The sequence below is a fragment of the Tursiops truncatus genome, chromosome 8 (assembly GCF_011762595.2).
Source record: "Tursiops truncatus isolate mTurTru1 chromosome 8, mTurTru1.mat.Y, whole genome shotgun sequence".
Taxonomy (NCBI): Eukaryota; Metazoa; Chordata; class Mammalia; order Artiodactyla; family Delphinidae; genus Tursiops; species Tursiops truncatus.
In genome coordinates, this window is record NC_047041.1 from 102,756,210 (window position 1) to 102,772,012 (window position 15,803).

Sequence of the window (15,803 nt, forward strand, 5' to 3'; positions counted from 1 at the left end):
CCCCAAGGTGGGGGGACTTCCCTGGTGGTGCAGGGATTAAGACTCCACGCTCCCAATGCAGGGGGCCCAGATTCGATCCCCAGTCAGAGAACTAGATTCCACATGCCGCAACTGAAAAAGATCCCGCATGCTGCAACGAAGATCCCGTGCAGCCAAATAAATACATTAAAAAAATTTTGTTTTAAAAACAAGGAACCCCAAGGGAGTGCTGCCAGAAAGTAAGGTGCTATGAGCCAGCACCTGGGGGCACACCCTGCCGCTGTGGCCAGAACCTGGGGGACTGGCAGGAGGAGGAGGGAAGGGAAGAAGGGGGGGCATCTGGAGAACCCTGGGGTCCTTCTTGCTGGAGAACCAGCCCACAAGGAGATCCAGACCCTGTGATGGGGGCGGGAAGGTGCTGGGAAAAGTTAGCGGAGTTGCGGACCCTCTTCTCCCTGTGCTGCCACCAGCTGAGCACTGAGTCACGTGACAAAGGGCTGCTGCCACTGCACCAGGAGGTGGCAGCCTTCGGGGCTTCTCTCTGGCCCAGTCCTGCCACTTGAGACACCCTGGGCTCTCCAACTCTTTCCTGCTTCCTGGCATCTCTTCCCAAATGAGCTCTACTGTTTGTTGCAGCTGTTGCATTTATTTGGTTGCCCGTTCATACATTCAATAATTATTTATTGAGCATTTACTATAAAATCCCTGCTTCGCAGCTTAGTACCTGGACCCTCTCTGGTTTCTTGGTCTTCTGTGGAGCCTTGTGGGGAAGCAGCACCCCTTCTTCTATGGAAGCCGAACCGCCCACTGGACGCTCACTCTCTCCTGACTCTGGCAGGGAGGACATCACCAGTGTCAAGTCACCTGCTAGCCCCCTCACTTAGGACTTTGAATCTGGGCAAGAGACAAAAAGGGATGTTTAAATTTGTTCCACTGACACTGGTGATGTTTCTTTTCCTTTAACAAGTATATGGAGCTCACTACATGCCAGACCTATTCAATCCTTATAGCCGCCCTACGACGTAGGCACAGCTAGCAGAAGCCTCATTTTACAGATCAGGAAACTGAGGGGCAGAGAGATTAAGAAATTTGTCCAAGGTCTCAAGCTAGCAAATGACAAGTTTAATTTGAACCCAGGCTGGATGCCTGCATTGTGCAGGCAATGGGTAGGGGTGGTGGGCCCAGAGACAACAGCCAGTGGCTGTAATCCGAGTGGTGGGGACCTGCTCCCTGGCCCTCTTACTGACTCAGAGAGTGATCAGACAGCCTTTCCATAAGGCTCTTTCCTGCTGAAATTAACCACTCCCTTCTGATGTTCCCAGCTTCTGAAAAGCTCTAAGTGGTTGAGATCCCATATTAAGGAAAAATTGGAAAACAACAAAAAAAAACCTAGGATTTGAATAACTCTCAATTTCATAGTCACCCAACTATTTATTTATTTATTTATTTATTTATGGCTGCGTTGGGTCTTCATTGCTGCACTCAGGTTTTCTCTAGTTGCGGCGATGGGGCGCTATTCTTCGTTGTGGTGCGCAGGCTTCACATTGCAGTGGCTTCTCTTGTTGTGGAGCACGGGCTCTAGGTGTGCTGGCTTCAGTGGTTGTGGGACGTGGGCTCAGTAGTTGTGCTCGCAGGCGCTAGAGCGCAGTCTCAGTAGTTGTGGCGCACGGGCTTAGTTGCTCCATGGCATGTGGGATCTTCCCGGACCAGGGCTCGAAACCGTGTCCACTGCATTGACAGGTGGATTCTTAACCACTGCACCACAAGGGAAGTCCCAATAATTGCATATTTTCTTTTCCTCTTTTTTTCTATGAAAAATAATTTTGCATAGCTGTAATCACACTGTCACACAATTTTGAATTCTGTCTTTTTCATTGAATGTTTTAGCCTAAACTATTCCTATATTCCAAACAACTTGAGAATGTCATTCAATTTTTTTGAATAATTTTAGATTTAAACAAGAATTACAAAAATAGTACATAGAGTCCCCATATACCTTTCACCTGGCTTCCCCTAATGTTAACATTCATTTATCAAAACTAAGAAATTAACTTTAACACTATTAATTAAACTCCACACTTTATTCAGGTTGTACCAGTTTTTTCACTAATGTCCTCTTCCTGTTCCAAGATCCAATCCAGGATACCACGGTGCATTTAAGTGACTGTCATTCTTAGTGGCCACATATTATTTCATCTAGTGAATATTCTAAAGTTTTAAAACTTTATTTATTATGCCTGTTGTAAATTTATTTGCATTGTTTCTAGTTTTTCTGCAACTAAGAAAGCTTACTTGACAACAAATGCTATTTCAATAGTAGCCCTGCGGATCAGCAGTATCTCTTAATCAATCAAGGGCACTGGATTACTCCCCACACACCCATGCACACATCACAGTGCACTAATAAGGAAGCAGGGGTTAGCAGCCCCACCCAAGGTCACAGGGTGCTGGCAGGACACAGGTCTTCCTGCAGGACTGGAGTGACTGTCCTCAAATTGAAACTCTGTTCCATCAAAGTGCTAGTGAGGCTTTTATTCAGAACTGTTCAAGGGCACCCAGGAATCAGTAAACTAGAGGAGAAAGGTTTTTGAGAAGGAAAAACTCGTTCTGGATTCTTCTATGACACTCTTGGTTTCAGATACATTGATTTATTGTCAGATCAAGATCAGTATACAGTGGCTAACTCAGTGAGTGGTGCCTGGGCTTCCTCTTCTATAAGGGGGTAATGATAATACCACTTATCTGTGATGTACCATGCTCACAGGTTGGAAGAGGTCCAACCTGTGTATGGGACGACTTAACATAACTCCCGGCCTAGTGAGCGCCCAGCAGATGAGAGCCCAGTGGGTGTTCTAGGGAGGCCATTCTGTCATTAGTGATGGCCTGCAGCCCAAGGGTCAGCCCGGAGGACAGTTTTGCTGTACAGCTTATAGCAGCTACTGAAGGGTCTTTGAGGGCAAGGGGGTGCTGCCCCTCATCTCCCATCACTCCAGTCATGCAGGACTGTTTAGGGCTCACCTCAAGCACCCCCTTTGATGGGGCCATAATCTACCATCTCCCTAGTGCTCCCAACAACCCTAGCAAGTACCTAAGGGTGCTCTTAACAGAGAAGCAGGAAGTGCAAGGCTTCCTGGGATTCAAACCCCCAGGAAGTCCATGATCTCAAGCAGCAGATCTGCACCACGCAGACCACCTTCCCGCCCCCAGCAGCCTCCCTGAGGCTCTCCGATCCCACTGAGCGCCCCACCCCTCGACTTCTTAGCTCTGATGCCAGGCCCAGTGCTCACTACCCAGCAGAGAGACAGAGGAAGCTCTCGGGGCCGGCAAAGCAGGTGCACCACAGAAGAAAAAGACAGACGGAAGGAAGGAAACAGGGAAGGAAGGGATGGAGGGAGCGAAAAGTTACAATTTTGGAAATAACTGTATTTTTATACCAAAAATTAATCAAAGCACTTTACCTCTGTGAGCTTCCTACCCAAAACCCGTTACCCCTACTTAATCATGAGAAAACCCGCCATTGACAGATATTCCATAAGCTACCTGACAGGTCCTCCTCAAAACTGTCAAGGTCATCAAAAACGAGGAAAGTTTGAGAAACGGTAGCACAGAGGAGCCTAAGAAGATATGAAAACTGGCAGTTCCCTGGCAGTCCAGTGGTTAAGAGTCGGCACTTTCACTGCTGAGGGCCCAGGTTCAATCCCTGGTCAGGGAACTAAGATCCCACAAACCACATGGTATGGAAAGAAAGGAAGGAAGGAAGGAAGGAAGGGAGGGAGGGAGGGAGGAAGGAAGGGAAGAAAACCAAATGAGTGGTGTCCTGGATGGGACCCTGGGACAGAAAAGGACATTAGGTAAAAACTAAGGAAATCTGCTGATACTAATGTATCAATGTTGCTTCCTTACTTGTAAAAAATGTACCTTATTGTCCAGGCAAACATAAGGTGCTAATGGGGGAAAACTGGGTGCAGGGGTATATGAATTCCTCTGTACTATCTCCTCACTTTTTCTGTGTATCTAAAACTCCTAGGGAGGTTTTTTTGTTTTGGCCGCTCCGAGCGGCTTGCGGGATCTTAGTTCCCCGAGCCGGGATTGAACCCGGGCCCCAGCACTGAAAGCACCAAGTCCTTACAGCTGGACCACCAGGGAATTCCACGTAAATCTAAAACTTCTAAACTAAAAAGGTTATTTAAAAATTAGTCAAAATAGTCACCCGGAGAAATCTTGGGAGTTGGACGGCTGTCCTGTTAACTCTGCCAGGGTGGGCCCCCAGGTTCTTTCCGCTGAGAGCCTCTGAAGACCCTAATTATCAGGGTCTGAGCAACAGCCTCACCAACCTCGATGGCAAAATGGCTGAGGGCAGGTCCCAGAGACTTAGTGACACCCCCTCGGGGGGCTCCCTCGGTGCAGACAGTGTTCATTAAATGAATGTGGACTGCCTAAGGCCTGAAGTGCTCTACTTCCAGGCAAGACAGATAAGATGGGTGCAATTCACACCTACTTGTGAAATTCAAGTTCTCACCTGGAGCAGACACCCAAATGAAGCGGCAAGACCTCCTGAAGCTTAAACAAACAGAAGCTGGCGGCTGACGGTAGAGATGTTAACAGCCCCTGATGGGTTTGCTCACACGTTTTCACTCTCACTGTGTCTGTCCTGTCTGCCCTGCCAAGGCCAAGTTCCCTTAGCCCAGGAGTCGGGGAAGTCACTTACCAACAGTCAATTATCCAAACAGTTTCAAATCACATCTAAGTACTTTGTCCTCAAGAGTTTGGAGCCCCAGGGCACGGCCCCGCCCCTGGGCTGATAACCTGCCTGAGTGACCCTGGTCTTGAGGGCCCAGAACACCGGCCCACCACTCCCAGGGTCTCAGAGCTGCTCCCAGGGCCTCTCTCAGCTCACTGACCCCTCTTCCCACCCCACAGCCAGCCTCATCAGCAGAAAGGATTAGGCAGGTATTAAAAGCCTGCCAGGGCAGGGCAGAAGTTGCAGGGCTCCTGTCAGGGAGGCCAGGGCACCTGCTGGGGCACAACGCACAGCTGTCCACTGGCCAGAAGAGGCCCTGGTCCCCTGAACCCACCTGGCCAGAGCCTCCCTATGCCTCTGGCCAAAATTCTATCCAGTCCAGCCTCACAGGGCAGGGGTCTGCGGCCACCTGTGCATGAGGCTGGGCCCTGGAATGGGGGTCATGGTGGAGGTGAGAGAAGAATGTCAGGCTAAGCCAGGCGGGGTGGGGGGAACCCTGGAGAATTTCTGCAGCTGAGCTGAGGGTGGTGCAGGGCAAAGTGAGAACCACAGGTGGGATGGGCCTGCAGACCCACCTAGACAGAGAATGCTCAAGCATGCGTTCAGGTTGACAGCTAGTCAGGCCAGGACTGAGACCCTTCACCTAAGGGCAAAGGCCCAGCTTGTTCCCCCACCCCAGCTCCCTTCCCCCAAAGCTGCTCTGTCCAGTTCCCGCCAAGTGCACACCTGACACCTAGGACATCAAGGTCACCCAGAGCTGTGGACAAGACCCAGGCCAAATCTCCCCTTTGGAGGGACCCTGCCCACACAGCCACGTACCCCAGTTTTTAGAAGAGGCTTCTGCTCCAGTCACAGAAGCTGCCGGAGCCTTGCAGACAAGCCTGCCTTCCTTGCCCCACATCCTTCGTCTCCTCCCTGAGAGGACAGCTTCCGCCCCAGTCCCCCAACTGCAGGGGGAGGCTGCTGGAATCCAAGGCGGACTGGAGGCAGTGTGTCCGTGGGCGTGGAGCAGCCTTCTCACAGCTGGGCCACCCTCTTGCTACCTGCCCCTCAGCTGCAGCCCCTGCAAACCAAGGGCCCATCCGTGGCACAATCGCTGAAGAAGTTAAAGGCACCTAGGCCCCTGGCTGGGCTCTCACTCTCTCGCTCTCTCTCTCAGAAGGAAGCAGAACTTCAATTTAACAACCTTGCCTCATGCCTACCCTGGAGAACCTTGAGATGAAAGCAAGCTTGAGCTGGGCGGTCCAGAGTATCTCTAGAAGAGCATCCTGTGAGGCTCAGCTCTTTTTATCCGGTGCATCACCCCAGCACCCAGAGAGCCACAGCATCACCCCAGGCACAGCTAAGCAGCGAAGGCCCAGGGCTCTGTCCCAGGGATTGATGTCCTCAGACTTGTCACAAGCCCATGAGCTCCCAGGCCCCGGCTGGGCCCCAGAGAGCACATTGCTGCCGGCCCGTTGCCCGAAACTCAACGTCCTCATGCCCAACATTGATCAAAGAGGACAGTAGACCTCTGGGTGGTGGGGCATGGGGCATTTTCCAACAGAAAACTGCAGCACACATGTGTTACCTGCAACCTGCTGAAACTTGTGCAGAGAGAGGAGTGGGCAGAGGGGTGTGCAGCTGTGACTGCTGGGCCTGCAGCAGGCAGGAGCCTTTAGCCTGGGCGCTGGGTGGACGGGAGCCGGCAGGCAGGAGGGAGGGGTGTGTGGAGGGGGAGGATGTGGGAGCAGGGCCTGCTCCCACAAAGCAGGATTCGGATCACACTGCCCTCCTACTTCCTAAGTCCTCCTCCACTTCCAGGCTGCTGTCACACCCTGCATGGTAGCTGTCACCTCCCTCTGCCATTTGTTGTGGCCTTTTTGATCTCCTCCACTGGACTGTGGTTCTGTTTGAGAGAAAGGGCAGGCAGGGTCTTCCACGGGCTTTGCAAACCTAGTGGCTGCTGGTGCCCGACAGTGACCCCAGGTTGGGTTTCTCAGCCATGTCGTGTGACATGTCTCATCCCCCAGCCTGCAGCCATGCCCGGCACCCAGGGGAAACTCCTCACCATACCTCTACACTCCGCCCATGCCTGGCCATCCTTCTGCAGCCATCCAAGCAGCCACCTGCCCTCTGAGAACTGCATTTTATGTCACTTGTCATTCAACACACACAGCCATCTGTGTGTTAACAGAGCAGGAACACGCTCAGTTGTATGCTTAAATAATCCTGCTGGGAACACAGGCCTGGGAACCAGGCTACCTGGGTTCAAACCCTAGCCACATGACCTTGGGTAAGACCCTTGTCCTCCCCGTGCTTTTCCCTCAGTCTCTGAAGTGGGGTAATCATTGCACCTCCTCATGGGGAGTTAAAGATCAGTGTGAAGAGCTGGGACAGGGTTGGGCCCTCAATAAAAGTGGATGGTTTAGGGACTTCTCTGGTGGTGCAGTGGTTAAGAATCCGCCTGCCAATGCAGGGGACGCGGGTTCAATCCCTGGTCTGGGAAGATCTCACATGCCGTGGAGCAACTAAGCCCATGTGCCACAACTACTGAGCCTGCACTCTAGAGCCCGCGAGCCACAACTATTGAGCCCGCGTGCCACAACTGCCGAAGCCTGCGCGCCTAGAGCCCGTGTTCCGCAACAAGAGAAGTCACCGCAATAAGAAGCCCACTCACCGCAAAAAAAAGCAGCCCCCGCTTGCCGCAACTAGAGAAAGCCCACGCACAGCAACGAAGACCCAATGTGGCCAAAAATAAATAAATTAAAAAAAGAAAAAGTGAATGGTTTAGAGGGTATCTCTGGCAGCTGGTGGCAGTGGGTGGCCCCTGGGAGCAGGGGGTCTGGGGAGATGCTGCCAGGCTCAGGCCTCCCCTCACCCATCTCCTTCCTCTTGCCCAGCAGTCTGCCTCCAGCTAGGCTGGCTCCTCTTGGCGTGGGACCTTGGCACAGAAAGTTTTCTCCCCATATGACCTTCCTTTACCACATCTGCAGATTCGAATTCAAAATCCATCATACCTAGAAAGCCTTAGTGAAGGACTTCGCTCAAGTCTGAGGACACTTTCTTTCAGGAGTTGACAGCTCTCTTCTGGCTCTCTCACTGTCTCTCATAGACAGCTCTCTCACTGTCCCTGTCCTAGTTCTCTCAAAGAACCATAGAACTTTCTCTCCACTGCATTCTGCAGCCCTGGATGTGGTGGCCCACACATGGCCCCTCAGCAGTCCCCATTCTGTGCCTCTGCCCGAGGGCTTCTCAGGCTGCTAACTGCACATGGGCCAGGCAGTGAAAGTGTCAGGGGGCCCAGGGCCTCTGGAGGCAGCCCTCAACCAATGGCAGATGGCAGCTGATAGATAAATGACGCTTTGAGGCCTGTGCTACATGGTCTCCCACAGGCCCCAGCCAGGCTGAGCTCAGTGGCCCTCTGCAGTAGTTTTGATGATGTGCCCTCTGTTGGCCTCCTTCCCTTCCTTGTCTTATTTCCCTGCTCCCCTATCTGTGCTTCCCAGACCACTTCCCAAATAAACTACTTACACTTGAATCTTTGTCTCGGGGTTTGCTTCCGGGTGAACTCAAACTAAGACACACTCACTTGCTTACATGAAGAGCAGGGCCTGCTGTGTTTGTCTTTCTATCCTCAGTACTCAGCACACAGCATCTGGCACTTAGGAGACTAAAGAGATGAACCAAACTGCAGTCCTTCCAAATTTTTCCACATCTGCGTAGGAATCGGATGGCGTTCTCAACCTTTAATTAACAGGATTGAACTCTCGCATCGTCAGAGTTCTTGGTTGCAAACAACAGAAACTGACGCCAGCTAACCAGAGAGGAATTGAAGGAGAGCGTGTATGTGCGTGTGTGGAGGTGGAGGCGGTGGTAGAGACGGCGCCCAGAATTGACTGGGGGCTGGGGGACCAGCTTTGGGTTGGTGGGAGGCCAGGGAGCTCTGTGGTCCCACTGCTAGTGACTTAGTAGGAACAGGCTGCCAGGTAGGAATGATCTCCACTTTCCACCACATCCTAAGGTCTCCTGCTCGGCTGTCAACATCCTGCCAGGGAGGGTCTGCTGGGTCAAACCTATGTCACAAACCAGCCCCAGCTACACCAGGTGAGGGGAGGAGGGGCTGGCCCCTTCAACTTCCACAGAAGGAAGATGCCAGCATTCTCCCTCAAGACCACCGAGGGGGGATCTCTGAGAGAGAGACTGGGATACCCGCAGGAACAACACCTTTGAATAGGGTTGGATGGAGATCACCAGAAAATGCAGTGTTCATTAGCTTTTCTTTATTCCTTCTCTCCCACTCACGGGGCGAAGCTTGGGCTATGTGAGTTCCGCCACCCTCCTCACTCCATGCCCTCTGCCGAGCACTGGTCTTTCTCTGCCACGTTTTGAGTCCTCTTCCATCTGTCGGTTACCTTCTCACTCTTGTCTCTGACCAGAGTCCTCTTCCATCTGTCGGTTACCTTCTCACTCTCGGCCTCCAGCAATAGATGGCCTGCCGGTCACCTAGTGCTGCTTTTTCCAGCTCTTGCCTGGAGCATATGATACAAACCTCTCTAGAGCCTTCTGTGGCTGTCAGTGACCAACCCATTCCCACCCAGTCTTAACTCGCCACCAGCTCCTTCTCCCCAGGCCCTCTTGCTTCCTCTTCCTCTTTCAACTACACCCACTGGCTGGGTCTTCCTGGCAAAGCGACTCAACATCCCCTGCCTCCCACCATTTCATCTACTTCTGATAGTTGATAGTTACTTTTATAAATTCCACCTCTTTCCTGGCAATCCCTCTCGTCGACCTGTGTCCTCAGCCACTACACGGTGGCCTGCTCTCCCACTATCTTCCCAAGCATTTACTGAGTGAGAAAATGGCTATTTTCAAGGCCTGATTCCAGACACAGTGGAGGAAACAAGCACACGTTAAGCCTTCAGGGGCTTCCTCCACTGGAGGGAGAATAAGACATAGTAGAGGTTTTTAACTGCAAGAGGGCATGCAGTGAATGCCAAACTACGGGGCTTCCCTGGTGGCGCAGTGGTTAAGAATCCACCTGCCAATGCAGGGGACATGGGTTCAAGCCCTGGTCCGGGAAGATCCCACATGCCGCGAAGCAGCTAAGCCCATGCGCCACAACTACTGAGGCTGCGCTCTAGAGCCTGCAAGCCACAAATACTGAAGCCCGTGTGCCTAGAGCCCGTGCTCCGCAACAAGAGAAGCCCCTGCTCGCCACAACTAGAGAAAGCCCGCGTGCAGCAACAAAGACCCAACGCAGCCAAAAATAAATAAATAAAATAAATAAATTTATTTTAAAAAATGCCAAACTAGGTGGGTGGGCACTGCGGGAATTCACAGCAGGCAGCAGGGAAGGCCTGGTGCACGGGCTTGGGGGCAGAGGAAGGCACAGGGAGGAGGGAGCATAGCCAAACCCTGTTTGGAGGGGAGGATCGGGTGGGAAACAGCGTCCCTCACAGGAGAGTCCGGGGGGAGCTCTAACAGTGAAGTTGCTGGCCAGGTGGTGCGGGAAGGTCAGGACAGAAACTCCTGTTTATCTGTCAGCTGGGGCCATCATGTCCTTTGGACTCTCAGCTCTCCTTTCTGTGTAGCACACCTGCCTGGGTCCTCACCGACCTCTGGCATGACTAGTGGTCACAGGAAGTGGGCTTCCTGCTATCACTGGCACAGCTTCTCCCATCAAGGAAGTTAAGATCAGTATGACATGGCTTCTGTCAGAGAGAAAGTGGTTGGAATTCAAAGCCTACATCAACTACACTGTCTTCTCCGCCCGAGACTACTATTCCAAGGGTTTTCAAGTGTAAACTCCCTCGACCTCTTGCACCAAATTCTCTCCCTCACGACCTCTCTGCAGGGTCAGAGGAAGGCATGTCTTCTCTCAGCTGGAGCTAATCTCGGGACCAGTCTGCCACCCTGACTGTCGCACACTGAGCACCTCCTACTCTATCCCTTATCCCTTATTTCCAGGTTCCATTTTCAAGCCCTTTATCTCTCCTGACACCTTCTTGTAGGCCACACACAAGCTTGTTTCTTTCCTTCTGCTCTTCGCTTCACAGCTGTGTTCCTTGAAAGAAGGGTGTAGGCACCCCATCTTTTCTTACTTCCCAATCATTGCATTCCAACTCCACCACCCCCAACTCCACCGACACTGCTGGCAAAAGTTGCCAGGGATGTCATAGTGGCTCCCCATCCAGGGGTGGTCTTCCAGTTTCATCTCACCCCTCAACCCCTCCCTCCTGCTTGACACTCTCCTCCACTCTCCTCTAACGCTGCTTTCATTCTCTGTGTCCTACCCCTCTGGTCTTTCCTTCTCAGCTATTTTCACAGGCTCCTCTTCCTCTGTGGGCCACTTCCTACAACCATTCATTCTTCAAGCAGTAATGGAGCGCCAAAAATGGGCCAGGCATGGTCCTGCCCGATGGAGCCCTGTCCCTGGGATTCTGGACTCCTTCTACACTTTCCATGAGACATCTTGTTCCCCCCACCCCCATGGTTTTAAGCTGTCACTGCTGATTCTTGAAGCTCCAAATGGGGTGCAGACTGCTCTCCACTGAAGTCCTTACAGAGCCTCTCAGCCTCAAGTGCGAATGTGAACCCATCTTTTGGCCCTGCCTCCCCTGCTTCTCCTGGATTTTCCACTTCAGAGTTCTTTCTGAAATATAAATTTGACCTTGTCATTCCCCTGCTTCCGCGACCACCATGGGTTACCCCCACCTTGGGAGTACATTCTCAGCTCACGGCAAGCTTTGTGTGCCCGGCCTCGCCACCTTGGCCTCTCTGGTCTGCTGCTTTTTGATCACACCAATGCCCGTCCCACAGAGGGCTTTGGTTAAGTTGTTGCCTCTCCCTGGAATGTTCCTTTTTGTCATACAGTCGCAACTGTATGACAGCTTCAACTGTAAGAGAAGCTTTCCTATTTTCTTTCTCTTTTTCTTTTATAGTCTTTTTTTTTTTTTTTTCCCCAGCCGCACCACGCAGCATGTGGGATCTTAGTTCCCCAACCAGGGATCGAACCCATGTCCCCTGCAGTGGAAGTCTTAACCACTGGACCACCAGGGAAGTCCCGCTTTCCTATTTTCTTTATAGACTTTACGTAATAAATTTGCTGTGGTTCTCCCAACTGACTATAAGCTCAGTTTATTTCACAAACTTGTTTATGAGCATCTACTATGTTCCAGGCGCTGTTCTAACATTGTGAATGTTAAACTCATTCAGATCCTGCCACAGTGACCTATGAGGAGGGATTCTTAACCCTTTTTATAAATGAGGAAACCGAACCCCCGAAGCTGTGCAGCTTGAGCAAGGTGACATGTTCACTGCAAGGGTCCCTGCTGGACCACTACACTGTGTTCCCTCTCAGAGCAGGTATCTGTCTTGCCCACGGTATTCCCAGTGCCTACAGCAGTGCCTGCTACCTAGTAGATACTCAATAAATATTTGCTGCCTGGATAACCAAATAACCATCCCCTACAGAGGACAAAGCCCCATCCACTTGCTGAATATGGTGGGAGAAGTCCTCTAGGCTAGGATTCCCTCTGTAGGCTCGGTCCTTGTCAGCTGTGCTGCTGTGTCTAGAGCACACCACGGATGGGAAGCACCCTTCCTCCACCATCTTCTTGGTGAACATCAAAACCTCAGTAACTTCAGGCTTCCCTGGTGGCGCAGTGGTTAAGAATCTGCCTGCCAATGCAGGGGACACGGGTTCGAGCCCTGGTCTGGGAAGATCCCACACGCCGCGGAGCAACTAAGCCCGTGAGCCATAACTACTGAGCCTGCGCGTGTGGAGCCTGTGCTCCACAGTGGGAGAGGCCGTGTCTATGAGAGGCCCGCGCACCACAATGAAGAGTGGCCCCCACTCGCCGCAACTGGAGAAAGCCCTCGCACAGAAACGAAGACCCAACACAGCCAAAAATAAATTAATTAATTAAAACAAACAAACAAAAAGAAACCTCAGTAACTTCAAGCATCACCTCCTCCATGAAGCCTTCCCTGCCTGGACACCCCTCCCCGACAGCAGACTTGGCCCCTCCCACCTTTGTGCCCTCACAGTATCCTGTACAGACCGTGTATATATCCTGCATAGACCTGGCGGCCATCAGGGCACTTGTCTTGGATTACACCTGATGTGCATATAGTTATTATTAGACCCTTTCACTGTTTCAAAGGGTCTCAGCTTGGTGGTTAATTTATATGGTCACCTGACCTGCCCCAACATGGTCTCATTCACACTCACCTTGCAACCCCAGGGCCAAACACACTGTCTCAAACAGACAGGTGCTCTTTCTTAGGAAGGAACGAATGAACAAACATTTGATCTGATGGTGAAAAATGCCATCAATTTGAGGAGTAGCAGGAAAAGTAAGTATCAGAAGACGTGGTTTATGGTTCCAATGTCATTACTAAACTAGCTGCATGACCTTGGCCAAGCTATTTAACATCTTTGGGCCTCAGACTGCCAGTTGTTTAAAATGAGCAGGTTGGATTAAATGACCTGTGAGCTCCATGCCAACTCTAAGATTCTGTAATTTAGTGCTAATATCCCCTTTAAATGGAGGAGGACCTAGTAGGCGCCATAGGGAAAAAGTTAATGCGGCACCTGAGTAAACACACCATGAAGTCCTGGAGGAGAGAGAAGTACTGCTGCAGCTCCTGGGGCTGTGCAGGAACTCTCTTCACTTCTCCCTTTCTGAGCTCTGCCATGCTGTTGCTTGTCAATGCACGTTGGCATTTTCGAAGTGGTCATTTTTTTTCTTCTCTAAACTGTAAGCTCCTTGAGGGCAGGGTCCAAGTCTTATATTTTAAATCTTGAAGACCCAGCAGGTAGTTAGAAACTGGCATGTATTTTGTGGTTACTGATGATAATAGTCATATAGAGATCCAGTCAAGTGTGAGACACTGGGTGGCAGATTTAATGAGTAACAAACCAGAGAATGAAGAGAAAGCCCTGGAAATTAGCGGCATTGTTCTACTATCAATTAGCGGCATTCAAATTGCATGCCTGTGTATTAGGGAGCAACTTAAATGCATATAGAAAGAAATATGGTCCCTTCAAGAGGAATAACGTGGATTCAGAACAAGGAAACCTCTGCCATTTCTACATTTATCTTCCAGCGAGCCGGAATTGAGAACTCAATTTGCCCACTTTTCTGAATTTGTTGACTATAAAAATGCATAAAATATAGGAAACAGTAAATATGTACTTAATAGTGAAATGACATAGAAAATGCTAAAATATATTATAAAAATATTAACTTTTATATAAAACATAAATCTTCACCGGTATAAACATATGCATTAAAAACATTGATGTGTAAATCTTGTAAGCAGTTTCAATAATAATGGACTAAGGTATAGATCTAGTATCTCCCACATTCCTTATACCAATAAAATTATACAGGAATAGAAAGTTAACTAAGGATATGCAGCTTACCAATAAGAAGAGAATTAGATCAACAGTAGTAGCAGATCTAGTAATTATGACCAAATCAAAACATGAACTCTAAGCTGTGGCAAATCAAGTATAGCTGCAAAAAATATAACATGGAAATCTCACCTTAAACGCAGTCAATAATTTCTTGCAGTCCCCCAGAGAGGGTAAAAATAGATTTAGCCAGAAAGAAAATGAAGACTGAATACATTTCACAGTTTAAATATTTAGCGAGCATTTTGGGAAAAAAGGAGATTGTCATTTTAAAATTACATTCAAAGATAATGAACAGTAGTATAATTAAGAGACATTTTGAAAAAAAGTTGGCTGAAGATATTAAGTTTATAATATTACATCAAAAGCTGTGGTCTGATATGGACTCTATAGAGGACACCCAGAAACTGGAGACGGCAGAGATAAGCAGAACAGAAAGACTAGATTACAAGAGAAGCTGGAATAAAGAGGGTGAAGTACTTGGCCTAAGATTTGCAAACATACATTCTGGCTCGGTTTGCAGTAGTAGGGGTTTTAGTTTCTATCACCTCTATTCCAGTTGAAGTGACAGCTGCAGGAACAGTTTACCTGGAACAATTGGTATTACACCAACACTCTGCTCCAGAACACATGTGCCTCTCTTACTCTGTCAAAATCAAACTTTTCTGCAAGCGTTCAAAGCCCTGCAGCCTTCACACTCTTCTGTCCCTCAGAAGCATCACTGCTTTCTTCATTGATTCAATAAACACCAAAGAGTGAGTAAGTGCCGACTCTGCCTGGCACTGTTCTAGGCACTGGGCATGCATCGGTGAACATGAACAAAATGAACAAAACTTCCTGCCCCATGGGGCCTACAGCCAAGCGGAATTCTATACCGAGTTCTTATAGTCTACATTATCTTCCAGTGATTCACTGTAATGACAAACGTTCTCTTAGTATGTCATATCTTCATGGCATCTCCTCCATGATACAAAGCCTGCAAGGGTAAAAGCCAAGCTTTCTAAATTTTCAAATCTCCTTTTTCCATCCAAGCCCTTAATTTAGTGTTAAGCACAAGGTACTCAGTAACAAAACAAATCCTTCTTGTAGGAAAATAAATAAAAAGAAATAGTAGAACCAGCAACCTTTCTTTCTTATGTATATATAAATTTATTTATTTATTGTTTGGCTGCGTTGTGTCTTCGTTGTTGCGTGTGGGCTTTCTCTAGTTGCGGCGGGTGGGGGCTACTCTTCATTGCAGTACCCGGGCTTCTCGCTGCGGTGGCTTCTCTTGCTGTGGAGCACGGGCTCTAGGCGTGCGGGCTTCAGTAGTTGTGGCACGCGGGCTCAATAGTTGTGGCTCGCGGGCTCTAGAGTGCAGGCTCAGTAGTTGTGGCACATGGGCTTAGTTGCTCCGCGGCATGCGGGATCTTCCCGGACCAGGGCTCGAACTCATGTCCCCTGCACTGGCAGGCGGATTCTTAACCACTGCGCCACCAGGGAAGTCCCAATCCTTTCTAAATATATTATCTTCCAGCTTCCATAGGAAGCTGCTCATTAGTCCATTTGACTCCACAATAATCCTAGGAGGAAACAGGGCAGGAGTCATGATCTCTGTTTTATTAAAGAAAGAAGTTCCTTATAGGTTACAGGACTGGACTAATAGCACACATCTGGTAAGGCCCCTCACAAAGCAGCTGA